The sequence below is a fragment of the Calonectris borealis genome, chromosome 3 (genome assembly GCF_964195595.1).
Source record: "Calonectris borealis chromosome 3, bCalBor7.hap1.2, whole genome shotgun sequence".
Classification (NCBI taxonomy): Eukaryota; Metazoa; Chordata; class Aves; order Procellariiformes; family Procellariidae; genus Calonectris; species Calonectris borealis.
Genome location: NC_134314.1, coordinates 890,064 through 906,130, shown reverse-complemented (window position 1 = coordinate 906,130; position 16,067 = coordinate 890,064). Strand labels below are relative to the sequence as shown.

Below are 16,067 nucleotides of genomic sequence, written 5' to 3'. Positions count from 1 at the left end.
GTAGCCTGGAGGCCGTAGCCTGGCGGCCGAAGCCTGGAGGCCGTAGCCTGGCGGCAGGCTGCGCTGCCTCATCTGAAAGCACCGCGGCTTGGAGAAAGGAAATGGGCTGGGGTTTTCTCCAGGGAAGTGCCTGGGGGCCAGCAGCTTTCTTCACTGAAGTGTCTCAGCCGGGCGCTTGAAGCCCTGGGGAAGCTTTTTTGGTTTTCTTGGGGGTTTTGCTTAGGCTCAGTTGTTTGAAAGCCACCCTGGCCGTTAACGCCTGGCTTGGCCTCAGCGGCTCCGCGGGTTTCGGTGCTAGCGGAGGAGGGTGCTCAGCTCTGCCCGCCGGGCCGGCGCTGGTCTGAACTTGCAGAACCCCACGGCTGAAGACGCTGCAGCGGCAGTAGGAGGGAAAGGGTGGCGTGGGCACGCTGCATTGCCACTGGCGATTAGCGTGGACGAACTGCTGCGGTGGGGGAGAAGACCATTCCCAGGGTATTGCTGCTTCTGGCACCCAGCAGCGCGGAGGAGCACGCTCAGCCAAGCTGCCGTGTGCAGCGCTGTCCCGGCGGGCGAGGTCCTGCCGACCTCGGGTCTGCTGCCACCGGCGTCTCGCAGGGAGAACAGCTGGAGCGTTTGCTAGGATGATGATACCCAGAATTTTCTGTTACCTAGGTTGTTTTTTTTAATGCTATACATTTGATATAACTGAAGATCAATTTTAAGAGCTTACAGTAATATATTTTAAGTAATATATATTTTAGTATCTGTAAAAAAAAAAATTGACAAAGGATGATTTATGAACTAGATAAACAGGGTATTGGGAGTATGCAGTTTCTCAGCAAGGCCAAGAATAGTTTTACTAGCAGGAGGACTGAAAAGGTTCAGTTTTTTCCATTAATGCAATAAAAATGGGAATTCTTAAAAAGAAGAAATCCAATACTGTTTACCACATGCTTTTCTTGTTTTGACAACAGGCCTGTAAACACAGTTTAGAAGATACTAAACCTTTGTCTGTCTTTTGCCTTTTTAAAAGGGACTTAAATTGGAATAGAGGGTATGTACAGAAAAATCAAGTTGACACCATTTTAAAATGTATTTTTACACAAATAATATAGAAAAATCATATTTTACATAAGAATTTTAAGTATTTGAAATATGTATATATACACTGTATGTACTTCATATATTCTTTATTTTACATTTTCAATGTATTAAAAAGTATTTGAGCTGGTTGGATTTGAGCATGTAATAATGTTTAAAAAAAAAGGAAAAGAAGAAAAGAGGGAGAGAGGATGCGAGTCCTGCACCACTGCAGTAGCTGCTGTTAGCAACTACAGGGTAGCAGAGGAACCAGAAGTTCAGGAGCAAATGAATTTTGGAAGAGTTTGGCAGTTTTAGGTAGAGCATTCAGAACATTTTTCAGTCCTGTGTCCTGTTTGTGTTTCCGTTAATATTTGTTCATTTTGCCTCATAACCACCCAGAATAACCTATGGTGAGAAGACAAGAAGTTGAGGTGGATCTTTTATACAAGCAATGCTACCTTTATAGCCAAAGAGACATCCTGGTACAGAAGCTACTCAACCAAAACAAAATCAGAAGCTACTGGGTTTTGCTGTGCCACTGAAATTTTAATAAATAGCTTGATTTCTTGTGTGAGCATCTTATGGTGCCTTCGGGAAATTCAAAGGATATACCAAAAGTCCAGCGATGTCAAGGAAACACTATCAAAGCAGATTTTTTTTTTCCTTTGTAGGAATTTTGGTGAAAATCTCGCTATAGGGGATGATACATCTTTGCAGCTATTAGAAATGGAGTGAACTCCCATCAGGAATGGGATCCTGGAGATGCTCCTCTTGAGCAGCAATTATCCCATACACACATGCAAAGAGCAGCTGCAGCGCGGCTCAGACAGCAAAGGGGTGCAGATCAGGAGGTCAGGGCGTGTTCAGGGTTAAGCCGAGATGCGCAGTGCTGCAGCCGCTTCCCCTGCCTCCTGGTACTGCTTCATGGAACTACTTATCAGAGTAAACAGCAAATACACCCGGTTCTGAAAGACCAGGAGATCTGCAGCCCCTGTAATTGCTGGCCCCGGTTCTGCGTATGTAGAGAGAGAACAAGAAACGCTACTGAGGGAAAGGTGAAGTGGCTCCACGAGGCAGGAGGCACAGTGCACTTGCCTCATCCCCTTTCTATGGTGCCCATTTCGGCTTAGATGAACCTCAAACGACATTTACGCTATTCCACTTACTCTAGCGAGCAATTGCAGGAATCCTGCATATAAATGGGAGGTGTTTACAGCAATTCTCTGTTGCTGGGACTTACAGAGAAGGAAGCTGAACTGGGAAAAGAAACATTAACAAGTCAAGTTTTAAAAGTACAAATTCAAAACCTGAAAAGGCAGGCAACTGATATTTTTATACTGCTACAATTATTATTGGAATCTCTTGAAAAAACAAAACATGGCACCCAATACTTTGTCAAAACTTGCTATCGACACATTGAGTGGGGCTTTCACTCTATACACAGTTGCACTATAAGAAAGTCCCGCTGTTTGGGTGTGTGTATATACGTAGAGTCTATGGGGGGGACTATGCAGGTGTGTGTGCGTGTATACATAGGTACACACAGCTACATTTTAGCTACGTGTACATAGTAAGACCAGCTTCATCTCAGTCTTCTGGTGACGTTACACCTTGCAAAGTTACCACAGACCTGAGACGGAATTACAGCTTTTACATTTGTTTTCCTATTTAAGATATATGGGTTAGACAAAATATATAATAGCAATGTGTTTTGATCTGTTGCACTTTTTAAAAAAACATTCCTTATCCCCCTGCTACTGCTGCATCTCCCATTCCTTCCTCTTCCGATTTAAAACTTAAAACCAATTGGTCTCCTTACCTTTCAGTTGAGATTTCTCAGATGCTGCGTTACCGATTTTCTATTGGAAAAGCAGGCCAAGAGTTCACCTTTTGGAGGCCAGGCCTCCAGGGTCCTCACGGCCCAGTCCCAGGGCCAACGCCAGGAATGTGCACCAGCAGGCCACGCAGGCCTGGAGAGAACGCGCTGCAGCTGCTGCAGCTCCCTACGGGACTGCTCCCCAGCTGAGACGATTCCAGCTGCACCGTCTGTGCCGTGCCCCTAGCCCGCCTGTAGCTGCGGCGGGACAGGCGTCCCCTAGCCCGCCTGTAGCTGCGGCGTCCCCCTCTGAGGGGACAGCGGTTCCGGGAGCAGGTTTTTTGTCTGGCGTCTAGAGGTGTCCCAAGCAGACACTCACAAACCGCTGACTTCGCTGGATTTACAGCGCCTCCCGTTGCCACAAATCTCTGTGCGATTGCAAGCCCGTACCTTCTCAGTCCGTTTGCAAAGTCAAATTTAAATAAGAAATGTAGATCCGAATGGGAAAAAAGCAACTGTAGTTCAGTGAGGGAACTTCTAGGCCTTTAAAAACAGCAGGGGCCAGTTCCAGCAAAGGAGCAATACATCAGGGACAAACGCCATCCGTCGTGCTGCAGCTATGCATTTTGGCAAAGGTTGTTTTGTCAACAAGTTTTCACTCATTTTGCTGTATAAGATTCCACCTTAGCTTCTCACCAGCATTAAGAGGGATCTGAGGAGTGCTAAAACCAGCCCATTTCTAACCTGTCACTTGACGATCTGTGTGCCCTTAGGAGATAGCACTTTGACAAGCAAAAGCCTGCCCTGCGGCTTATGTCTTATTGCGGATTCTGTTCCTCTTCCTCTCACTTATTTTTGTCATGTAAAACTACCTGCTTTATAAATGAATGTAAAATACAGTAGTTCTGCAGCACATGGACAAATGTGTATTTTATCTTAATGTTTCATTTTATGTTAAATAAAAAGCATATGATTTTATGGTCGTTAGTACTGCTAATGTTGATTTTTCAATGATTACCTCTGGTCTTTCAGGGGACCCTGATAAATGACAGTGAACTACATTTTTCTGGCTTTATAAGCTGTGGACATCTGTAAAATTTTTTCAACACATTTCAAGGGGAAAACTTTGGTTTAATACTAAGCCTTAATAAAGACTCTGCAGTTCCCTCAAGCCTCACTTCTTAAGGTCCTGAAACACTTCAGGGGCATTGCACTGTAGATTTGGGAACAGAAAGAAACCTGTATCAAGTGATTGCAACTTGATTTCTCTTAAATGGAGGGATTCAGAGAAATAGATCTGTAACCAACTTTCTCGATTTCTGACAGGTAAACTTGGAATGCACTTAACAACTTAAGTAAAATCAGCAGGACTGAGGCGCCTGGGAATGTGTAGGAAGCCTGGGATTTCTTTTCACTGTATATAAGTATCAACAATCTCTATTTCAAGCGTGGAAAGGTACTGTGAAGGGGCTGTAAACCTACTAGTGTGAATAATCACATCAAGAGTGTAAAGAGTGAACAAAAAATGGAGAAGGAAAGATCTGTAAAAAAATTTGTGTCCTGCAGAGCAAAGAGCGAATGCAAGAAGTCCAGCTGAGCTTGAGTTTGCGATTGCTAGCAAAAAAGCCCCCTGATTCTACCACCTCATATAGCGAAAGACCATCAAAAAGGGGAAAAGGAGAAAAGAGAGTGATTAAAGATCAAACAAAACACAAGTAATACTCCTCCTCTGTGCTCGCTGAGGGTGGTGGTATACGTACCGCTGCAGCCGGGTGACAGGTTTTTGAAAGAGCTGGCAGAAAACGCTGTAGTTCGGGTAACGCTTTTTGTTGTTTATCAAGAGAACTCGGTAACCTGTGCAGCACAGTTCTATCTGTATTTAAGAATAAGAGAAAATTACAACATTCATATGCAAGGCTCTGGAAGTTTTGATGTAAAGACTAATTGAAGACATGCTAATAAATGGGATAGAAAGCAACACAATCCTGCCAAAGGTATGTGCAGACTAATTCACCGTATTGTGTTGATACATTGTTTCTCCTCGATAAAATACGGTATATCTTCAGTAATAAAAATTATATAAGATACTGTTATGTGGGAAATCGGTAATAAAGCTTGAGAAGATGAGGATAAATCAAGTAAATATAAAGTATAAAAAAAACTGGTTTAAAGGGGCTTAACAGGTAGTCCTAAAAGTGGGAAATCAGTTTGGATGGAGAAGTCTACTGAAATTCCGTAGGATCAGTCTGGACATGCATCTTTTAAAGATTTTTCATCAGTGATACTGGAACCAAAAGTTGAGACTATCCCAGCAAAATTAACTGATGACACAAACGCGGGATATATGCGCATGCAGTCAAAACTGGAAAACGGTAACTCAAGAAAGAGCCGTACCCACTGGTGTCACAAGGCATTTAGGGACAAATAACACAAGCTTCTGCTCTAGGAGTGCGTATACAGTAACTGGAAGGAGGATGAGAAGGCCCTGGATATATTAATTAATCATAGCCCATGATTATAAGCTGTCAGTCTGATTTAGCCATGGGAAGGAAAAGCAATTCTGAAAGTCCGGTCCGTGCACTGCCAGTAGCGATGGAAGCCGTGTGAATTGCACAAGATACTCTGTGTGGTTCCACTCACCTGCAGGCAAGACGAACTAATTCAAACTGGAATAAGTGCCCTGAAGGAACTTCTAAACAATCAGGAAGGGAGAGGCTCTGACATGGTAAGGAGCCCAAAAATTTAAGTTAAAAAACAAAAGGTAAACTGCTATCTATCACCAGGATAAACCTTAAGGGGGAAAACCAGCTATTCAACACTGGTACAGGAACAAATGGGTATGCATTAGCTGTGGATAAACTTTGTTTAGAAATGAGAAGAAAGTTGCTACTTGACAAAATGTAAACCAGAAGAGAACAGGTGGAGTTACAGGGATGGTATGTCTCTATTAAAGCGTTGGGCTTAATGTTTAGGAAGCCCTTGACTGTCCTCTTCTCCTAAATAAGACTTAATTTTTGTTTCAGATGTCAACAGGAATGTCTAGATAATGTTCTTGAATAAAACACTTCATTTTAGAGCTCAGTAATTTTTATGAGTAATTTAAATTATTCCTTTCATTGTCATGTCTGTGTTAAAAGTGATGTCATGTCCTTGGCACTGCTTTTTCATCTATTTTGTTCTATTCGTTAAAGGTTGTTATATCACGTTACTACTGTTCCCTCTCAGTCCCACCAGTCGTGTTGTAAATGTCAGTAACGTCTCCCATGCACTCATGCTCTATTCCTCATCTTAAGGGTTCCTACACACCTCATTCGTTGCTGAAATGCAGTGTTTCTGAAGCACTGCGCAGTCAAAAGCTCTTGTTGTATTGTCCCTCGAAGGATCGGTGCTCCCCAACCAGGACACAGACGACTATTTTTCGTTTCTGGCAACAACATCCGTTCCTCGTGGACAGATAATGCAACTTCCCTGCAATTCCTTGTTGCATTAAGTACTCCCCATCCTGGGGGGACTGAGCTGGTGCCAGCACCTAACAGGCAGTCAGGGCTTCCCCCGCTACGTGTATGCATAAGTCTATGTTAGCAGCCAACCGTTTCATCGCACCAGGCATAAAAGTGAGGGTTATTATGCACTGAAGCAAACTCCCACTGTCCTTAAATCCCAATGGGATGATAAGCTTTAGCCAGTTAGTGGCGACTGGACAACGCAATGAGAGTCTAGTGAAAAAGCAGGAATTATGGGCCAGGAAAAAAAAAGTTATCCCTGGAAATTAGAAACATGACAAAAAAGACCAGAGAATAAGGTACAAGAAATACAAAGATACGAAGTGAAGAGTTCAGTTCTTCCCGCTTCTGTTCCCACTACGGAAAGACATGGAAGTAAACGTTCCTTACTTTACAATGCTGTCTCAGTTTCTCCATCTTATACGGGGAAGGTGCAGTCTTCCAAGGTCCACCTAACGGTGCTGCGAGGCTCTGCCATTGTTCTCTCTGCAATGCAGAACGAATGCTTAGAAAGGCAGACTCCTGTTATCGTGCAGTGGAATGCCCTGATGCACTGAAAACCTCCCTGCTATTGCTCCTAGCTGGTTATAACCGCAGAGTACTTATATTCTAAGACCGTTTTCTTTTAGCTCTCCAAACACCTTCTCAGCGATGAGGAGTCAGCTGTGATAAGTTCTGTGCCCTGGGAGGGAGCCATACAAAGGATGTCCTATTAAACTTAGACATTTCACCTGTGTTTTAACAGAATCTGCTTCAATTTTACAATCATTATCTGGCTTGTTTTCTTCTCTGCCGAATTGCAATAAAAAAACTTGAAAGGGAAAGAAAACCTGCAGAATCTCTTTCTAAATAGCAAGGAGCACACTTATGGCTCAAGCAAGGTAGTTATCTTGTCCCACAGAAGAGGAACAAAAGAGGAGATTGATTGTTTCTCTCTCCTGAGCTCAGCTTCTACTTCATCTCCGTTTCCACGTTGGCTGCTAACCGGGAAGACCTGTGAGATGGGAGAGCAGCTTGTGGCACGCAGTTAACTGCATAACGACAGATACTGGTTGCTAAGCCAACAGCTGGAGGTACATATATACAGGGGCTATAACTTCTTTGGTAGTTAAGATAGCTGCTAAAGTGCAAAATTTTACAGTCAGAATTTAAAATTCTGAAAGGATTATGTAAATAAAAATAGAAGGATAGCAAAAACATTATTCCAGTTTCTCAATCAGGACATTCTCAACCTCACCTTTTTAGTTATACTTGTTTTGGAACTGAACTATGTTCTCTCTACAACCTTCTAGAGCATAACTTCATGTAAAAGTTGAGGAAAGTTGACGTAAGAATTTAAACTCGGAGCCTTCTGACTCTGAACACTTCTTCAGCTGGTGCTGCCTGCCAAGAGATCACGTACAAACAACAGCACAGGCACTTGACTCCTGAGGGAGATTCACAATGCGCCTTTGTTGCTACTTGAGAAAAAAAGGAAAAATGAGGAAGGGCAAATGTAGCAGCCTGGCTGTGGAAGATAATCAGCTAATAGCTCAAAATTAGGAATGATACCAGAAATGAGAGGAAAAAGAAAGATGTGAAGATTACAGCGTTACAAAGGGCAGACCAGTCTTATATGATGTGTTACAAACCCTATAGAAGAAGTCACAAGAGTCACCACCAGTTTGCAGATAATACCAGGAAAAGTGAAAAGACAAATATGACACTGAGGCTGAAGGCATGGGCATCAAAAGAATTCATAAATGTATAAATGTGTACACTGTAATGGTGAAAGATACGGAGCAAAAACATGCTATACAATTAGAAATTAATTAAAATCAAGGTATCAGTAAAATATAGAACACGGAAAGTCATCAACAGCGAAAATGCGTGTTTAGGATTTAACAAAGAATTAACTCCTAACTCCTACATGAAGGAAGAAGTAAGAAGAGAAAAATGGAAGAACGAAGAAATGGAAAACTATAGAGAATGAGGAACTGACAGAACAGACAAGTTCTGTTTTGTGCTTCATAAAACATCTACTAGGAGCACCAGACCAAACAGTCTTGGTTTATCTTCCATATTATTCAGGAATCTAACAAAGGAATACAGACTATGAGGTAGACTGGGACCTACACAAACAGTGTAGAGATTTTTTTTTTAATTTTTTTTAAAAAAAAGTGCCCTTTTCTTTACTTAGACCTGGTAATCACCCATAATTTCTAATGGGATACAGCATAAAATTAAAAGTGAGCCAGTGTTCAAACAGGAAATTCACCTTTCATCTGGAGAAATTAAATAAGAATTATGAAAGGAATTCAGAAAGTTTAAACTATTTCACACCAACGCCACAAAAGAATGTCAAATAGATGAGCCCAGGTTGAGGAAAACATTTCAAAGTATGGATGCTTGATGACAAGAAAAGTTAATGGAAGGAGACATAATCAGTTGGCAGGCAGTTACCACCTCAGAAGTATGTAAGAAATGAGGACCCGAGTAAGCTGAATAGGCAAAACCATATAATCACTGGGCGTTTTAATAAGCCACGGTCAGTCAGGCATCCAAATAGTCGGCTGGACTTGGCATAGCCTGTGATCATACAGTCCTAGGGGATGAGGTCGGTGTTTTCTGTCTTGTAAGAGCGCTTAACCCCTCACTGATGCTTAAGAGCTCATAATTACACCGTAATCACCACGTTCAGTCAAAAAAAGCCACTGATTTGGCACATACCAGCAAACTGGCAAGCCAGGATGCTATACAGGTTTATAGTGTTCTGGGTGGTATATCTATTTTAAAATAGAGAACAAAGAAAAACAAACCTGAGAAAAGGTTGGTTTAAGCCATCTGGAAGAAGAATTAAATTCTCCACTGTCAAATCTGTGGATGACAGAAAAATGATTTAGAGCTTCTTACCTGCAGAGGCTATAAACGCCTACAGAATGAGCTAGAAATTAGCCACCAGTAAGTTTAATTTCCAGAATTTTTGACATAAATAGCTATAAATAAGTAAATGTAACTAGTACTAGTATATTTAAGCATACCTGCGCAGAGTGCAGTGCACAGCCCTGATCAGGCACAACCAAGAACAGTGAATTCATAGTGCAACAGGGTCCATGAAAGCTTTTTAGTCTAACCAAGGGAATAGAGAGAAATCAAACAAAATTAAGATAGATCCTATTGCTCTTCATAAACAAACAAACAAACAAAACCCAAAAAGAGATTAAAAAAATTACTGGAACTAAAGAAACACTGACATAGGATTGGAGTGCTCTGAATAGTGAATAAATTTGAATGAAAGTTAGAAAATGGCTTCCATCTGCACAAAAGTAGGATTTTTGGAAAATCTTCCAATAGATGGGCAGGTGGAAAATCCAACAGTTTTTAAACCTTATAAATTTATGAAGTGAATTATAGACATATTGCTAGTGACAATACGAAGCTGTTCTTGATGATCCAAGAGATTCTTTCCAGCTCTATGTTTCTAATCATTAAATAAACTTTGTGCACTATGTCACATTTGGAGATGTCATATAAATAAAAGGGTCCAGCTCACCCAGTGGTGGAATGTGCCGCTTTTGAGTCACCCCTTACCAACATCTTTCTTCACCATCGATTTCACAAGTTTAACAGAACGGCAATTTTCAATTACTGAACCGAAACCAACTATCTGCTGAAGATCTTAAATTCACTGGTTATCTTCTGAAACATCTTATCTCTGTTTCAAGACATGAGAAGCTGCAAATGAATTTTAAGCAAATTTTGCCACGTTTTGCCACTTCGTTTAGAAAGTTGTAAAAGCGGAAGGACATAAAAGATTGTGCCACCGTCTCTTCCCCCCTTCCCCCCGCAATTTTTTCCATATTTTGCACAATTTATCTTTGAGAAAACATTTGACCTTGAAATGACTCTGGTTGGAGTTTGCTGCCTCAGCATTAGTTGCGATTGCGCTGCGGATTACTGAGAGTGTTGTACTGGGCAGCTCCTACTGCCCCCCTTGTCTTGTTTCTTTGTGGTTCTTTTAGACAGAAGCCTTAATACTCTTGTACTGCTATGAAAAACCACACAGAAGTCAAATATAGCCTGTGGAAAATACTTCTTTTTACTTCAGAATAATGGAAAAAGCAAGCTATTTACATTGCTATGCAACTTCTATTATTACTGACATTGCAAATCCTTCAACCTTTCTGCATACAAAGCTTAACCAACTCCAACGCTTTTTTCTGTTTTCATTTCTTCCTCACCTCTGCCAAATTTGGTTTAGCCCTCTCCCATCACACCTACCGAAAACCTTCTCCTATCTTGCCTGAAGCTGGTCCAAAACACGGCTTCTTAAATTATAAGTGTGGGGAAACAGAGTACAATGGCCCTAATAGGCCTTTTGTTTTTAAAATTCCATTTACTGCTGAATATTTAGTAATGGAAAATAAAATGAACAGCTGATTCTCTGCTGGAGGTCTCTGAATAGAGAGACTTGTAAATTGAAGTCATGGTAATGTTCCAAAACATGCTGGGGCACTGAATTTGAGCAAAGAGGTACTGACGTATTTTAGATTCTGATTCCCCTTCAGATCTGTGCTGAGCAGTTTTTAAAGGAACGGTAGGAAAAGTGTAGCAGCAGCAGTCAGCACAGCCGAATGCACGTACGTACAAACGTGACCCACACACGTACAGCAGCGGGACAGGACAGGCAGTAGCGCTGCGTAAGAAGATGTAGGAGCTCTTTCGAACATCGTACTTGAGAAAAAGGCAATCAGAATGCTGGGCTGCATAGAGAGAAGTATTATTTGTGAGTCAGGCAAAGTGGTTCTTTCCTGAGCACAGATTCGGGGAGGCGCTGATCTGGAGTACTGTATCTTCTTCTGGGAACCAAAGCTCAAGGATGAGAGGGCCAACTGGACAAGAGTCCAGAGAAGAGCAACTGAGTATTTCTGCACAGAAAACACGCCCGAAAGGAGGGCTGCTGTTAGGTGTGAGAAGAGAAAGCTTAAGGGACATCACAGCAATCGAGAAATAACGGTAGTGAGGAAGGGAGTCAAGTTGCTCAATACCCAATGGAGGAAGGACAAAGAGAAGCGCAGAAGTAACTCTCTAATGGCAAGGCTAATTTCACACTGCAATAGATCGCCTAGGGAGATTTTGAATTTTCCATTGCCAGAAGTTTTTTAAGCCAGGCTTGACAAGCATGTGTTATGGCACATGTTCCATGTTATGAGACAAACATGACGGGCATGTTCGTCTTTCTAGAGGACAGAAAGAGGTCCATTCAAGACGTACTTTCTGTGCACCATGAACACTATATTCCAAGGAAGTAGGATGCTCTTCTACTAGAGCACAAAATTAAAGAATATCATAAACCTTCTACATCTACAATCATCTCCTTTTGGGTTTGCTTTTGTTCCTCTTAATGTCTTTGCGACGGCCCCAAAATGCAAATTCAATCTTGTCCTCAGATCTGAGGTGACATCATCTGAGGTTTCCTTTTATTTTTGTGTTTTGTTCACAATTGAATGAAATGACGTATGATGACACTGAAGCTGAGGATCTCAACAAGAAGGAAAATATTTCCTATGCCAAATTTCATGTTATTTTCAAACTAGTACCACTACTCTGGAATGCTAAGTACATTCTTCTGACAAAAACTTCTGTCAGAATTGTATCATCAAAGCACACTCCTACAGAAGCATGTCTTCAGCCTCTTTGGGTTTTTATGTAGCTGTTTCTGCATCCAAAAGAGGAGTGTTAGGGGCTTGCAAGAGCTGTTTGATAATACCCGCTCCAATCCACTTACTCACCATTTAAAGAAAGTGACACTTGGAATTAAGAATTATCTGTAGGGTCTTACTCTCCTCTTGATGCACACATCCATTGCCCACAAAGGCAAAGAGAATTTGTAGTACACAAACTGAAGGGAAAATCTGGTTTTTTTAATATCTAGCTTCTATATGCAGGTATTTTATAGGCTGTAACGGTGGGAAGGAGTTGAAAACAGCAGCGGGGCATTTCCAAGCGTTGGTACTTTCTTCATATATTTTTCTTGAGTGTGGTATTTTCTGTCTCTCGCAAATTCAGACCAGTAAGCCAGCACATAGATATGAGATAAACAGGTTCTCCAAATACTTGTTATCCCTGGTCCAGAAAACAAAGTAGCAGCATCAGGAAAAAGCAATTTACTGAAAAATCGTAAATTTTACATTGCTGATGATAAATTTAATTCTCAGTCATACAGGATGTTTTGAAGTGTATTTCACCAAGTGTAAATGGTAAAGCTAGCTTCCATTTACTCCGGGTTGCCAGCACCTTTCACAAGGAAAAACAAGGAAATACATTTGTACTTAACTGCTACACATATGCACGGGACAGATTCTGCACATGCTGAGGCTACCAAGTGTCTGACTTCCTAGACATGGCAAAAGACACTGTAACACTATGTATTACGTCACTGCTCAGAACCGACAAATTAATCTAATTTTCTGGCTCTACACTTAAAAATGGAAATATGTTCCTGTTCCTATTTTTTCCTAAGGAAGCAGGAAATTAGATTTCAGTATAAGAACATGAAACAGAAAGATATGTCACTGGGAAACAACATCTCCTTCAATTAAGAATGAGAGATGACCAAATTGCTTTATTATTGAAAGAAGCCAGAGGTTTTTTTGAGAAAAATCCATTAGCCAAAAGAGACATGATCATTTTCTAACAAAATGCTAAAGAGTGACAAATGTCATAAACAGCTGCTCCCCTTCTCTGTTAGCTTAATTCAAGTTTTAAATTTAAATACGTAACTTAAATAAACCAGAATCTCTGGAGGGAGAAAACTATTTTAAAACCAACCTGAAACAGTCCAATCAAACTTCTAAAGCTGTCTCTGTGGATCTGATCCTCAACTGAGTAATGGCTTGAACCAGAATGACCTCCAGAGACCCCTTCTAACCTAAATTACTCGGTGGCTCGTTGAATGTAAAGACTGTAGAGCAGCATACCTGAGTCTGAACGCAGTCAGAGGATCACAGGATAATTCAGGCCGAAAAGGATCTCGTGAGGTCTTCAGTCCAACCTCCTGCTCAGAGCAGGGACAGCTTGGCCTCCACCAGGTTGCTCAGGGCTCTGGCCAGCCAAGGTTGGAGATGACACAACCTCTCTTGGCCCCTGCTCCACTGCTCGACTGTCCTCATGGGGAAAAAGTTTTTCTTTATGTCCCATCTGACTGAGACCCATTTTCTCTCATCCTTGTGCGATGCAAGACTGTGACAAACCAGGCTACATCTTCCTGACAGACTCCCTGTAGGAGCAAGATGGTGGCTATCACGTCCCCCTCAGCCTTTTCTTCTGCAGCCTGATCAAGCCCCGGTCCCTCAGCCTCTCCTCACAGGGGAAGCACTGCAGTCCCCTGAGCGTCTTGGTGGCCTTCAGCTGAGCTCGCTCCTGGTTTTTGATGTCTTCCTTGTATTGGAGGCCCTGGACAGTGAGGGTACGGCTTGCACTGTGGTCATCCTCAGCTTCTAGCTTGTCTCCCCTTGTCAAGCAGCTGGGCATTGCTGTCCCTGACCATAGGGTCTGAATACAGAGTGAGGACTTTCTTCAAGCTCATATATTTCCTCTGTTTTTAAGTACGGTGGTAGACTTCTTGGGCTTCACTCTGTCTCAATCCGCTTTAAAAGCGATAGTATTTCTTTTCAAATGGTGTCACTTCATGGGACTGAATGTAGCACTGCACAATGCAATGTTTTATAGAGCACTTCAATTAATTGCAGGTAGTTGATACTGAAATTCAACACAGCAAGTTAAAAACCAGATCTATTGATTTGGGTTATCTCAATTCAGGAAGTCACGACCGTACCTGCTGCACTCCTTTAGAAATTGTTACCTGCCAGGGTGAGGCTGTGGAGTGCACTAGCTGCTGATACCACGACAGAAACGTGAGATGGGATTCATTTGCCGTAACTTTGGCATCTTTCATTTATGCCTAAATCTGAGCAAGTTACGATCTCCCTTACAGTAACGCAGACAGACAGAATTCAGAGGGCAAGTCGTGTCACCGTAAGACAGGTGCTTAAGGCAGGTCATATAAACTGCTGTCCAAAGGTTATCTATTTACTTGACTGTGAAGGGATCCGGATCAGACTTATTTATCTCATTTTTAGATTTCTCAAGTCAGATGATATGAACCCTGCTCAGGGGGACAGATTCACAAAGAAGATACAGGCATTTAAATGTCTCTATTCCCCAAAGTCCAACATGAGGACACTGTTAACACTCAAAAACCCCCTATCTAACCCTGCAGGTGCTTACGTTTTTATCTTATATAATGGAGTAATTTCTTTCTAATCCATGTTAGAAAGTGGCTCCTGGTCCCCAGGCGAAGCAGAAGAAAATGCTTTGTGTCCATAGTGTCCTAAGTCTAAGATCCTACACAAATCAGCTGGGGTGCTCTGCAGCATGGTAGCTGTTGCTCTAGTGCTTGTACCTCCGTAACGCAACCCTCTCTTGCACAAACTATTAAAGCTCTCAGCTCATTTTCTTGAGACTACATCAGCGTACTCTACATAAGGATGTACGCTCTCTGCCCAATTTCCGCTGCTGTTTTTCTTTAGCTGCATATATATCTTGTGTGCTCTTGCTGTGGATCCTCCTTTTTTTTTTCCCCTGGGATGGCTTGGAGAGGCTGCGACCGAGAATGGAGCAATACTGGGCAGACGGACGTTGGCATCTTGGAGGCAACTGTACTGCAAGACCACAGGGGAATGGAAAGAGTTTTGTGCAAACCCTATCCATTAATCTCCCCTCCCAGGCAGTGACTTTGGTTTGGGCCACAGCCCAGGCTTGGTTTCCCCTCTGTCAAGGAAAGGTTTTAAGCCAAGGGACTAAATACACACTAGCGTGACTATATTGTCCTTGCACTGAGCAACCCACAGCACTTCCGAAGGGAAGAGAACAGTCTGTTCTGCCTCCGCCAGGAGCTGGTGCCCACTCAGGAGGACTGATGGAGCCAGCTGATGTCAGTGCGAGGCCATTCCCAACTATGTCTGAAAGATCATGGGGACTGGGGGATGTTCCTGAGGACTGGGAAAAAGGAAACGTCACTTCTATCATCAGGAAGGGCAGGGCAGATCCAGCCTCACCTCAGTCCCTGGGAAAGTGATGTAGCAAGTAAGTCTGGAAACCATTTTGAAACATATGAAGGGCAAGAAGGTGATTAGGAGTTGTCTGTGAAGACAAAATCACGCCTGACCAACCATATAGCCTTCTGCAGGGAAATGACCAACCCGAGAGCCATCTACGATGAGGGAAGATGTTTACCCAGACCTTAGCGCAGCTTTTCAAACTCCCTCCCATAACATACTCATAGAGAAACTGGTGAAGTACAAACTAGATAAGGGGACAGTGAGGTGGACCGAATGCTGGCCGAGCTGCCGGGCTCAGCAGGTTATGATCAGTGGCACAAAGTCCGGTTGGAGGCCAGTCACTAGCGTGTTCCCTGGGGCTTGGTACTGGGTCCAGATGTTTAGCATCTTCATTAATGGTCTAGATGATGGGACAGTGTACAACCGCAGCGAGTCTGCAGAGGATACAAAACAGGGAGGAGTGGTTCATCCTCCAGATGATTGTGCCGCCATTTAGAGGGGCCTCGACAGCCTGGAAAAATGGGCAGAGAGGAACCTCGTCAAGTTCAAAGGGAGATGCCAAGCCCTGCTCTCGGGAGGAAC

General features: G+C 42.6%; 1 protein-coding gene and 1 long non-coding RNA gene across 6 annotated transcripts in view; one reads left to right on the top strand and one right to left on the bottom strand.

Annotated features, from left to right (window-relative positions):
• The window catches only part of ASXL2 (ASXL transcriptional regulator 2), a 125,451-nt gene extending 121,331 nt beyond the window's left edge, over positions 1-4,120 (top strand). For all 5 annotated transcript variants that reach the window (XM_075144730.1, XM_075144728.1, XM_075144733.1 and 2 more), the window contains one exon: positions 58-4,120. The gene's annotated coding sequence lies outside the window, so the exon portion shown is untranslated. The remainder of the gene's footprint in view (positions 1-57) is intronic.
• On the bottom strand, positions 3,379-10,064 carry LOC142079998 (uncharacterized). Its single transcript, XR_012672834.1, has 4 exons — positions 9,917-10,064; positions 9,405-9,492; positions 9,183-9,240; positions 3,379-6,870 (listed from the first exon to the last, which is right to left on the bottom strand). It is a non-coding gene; the product is annotated as an uncharacterized LOC142079998 (long non-coding RNA).
• Between the last annotated feature and the right edge of the window lie 6,003 nt (positions 10,065-16,067).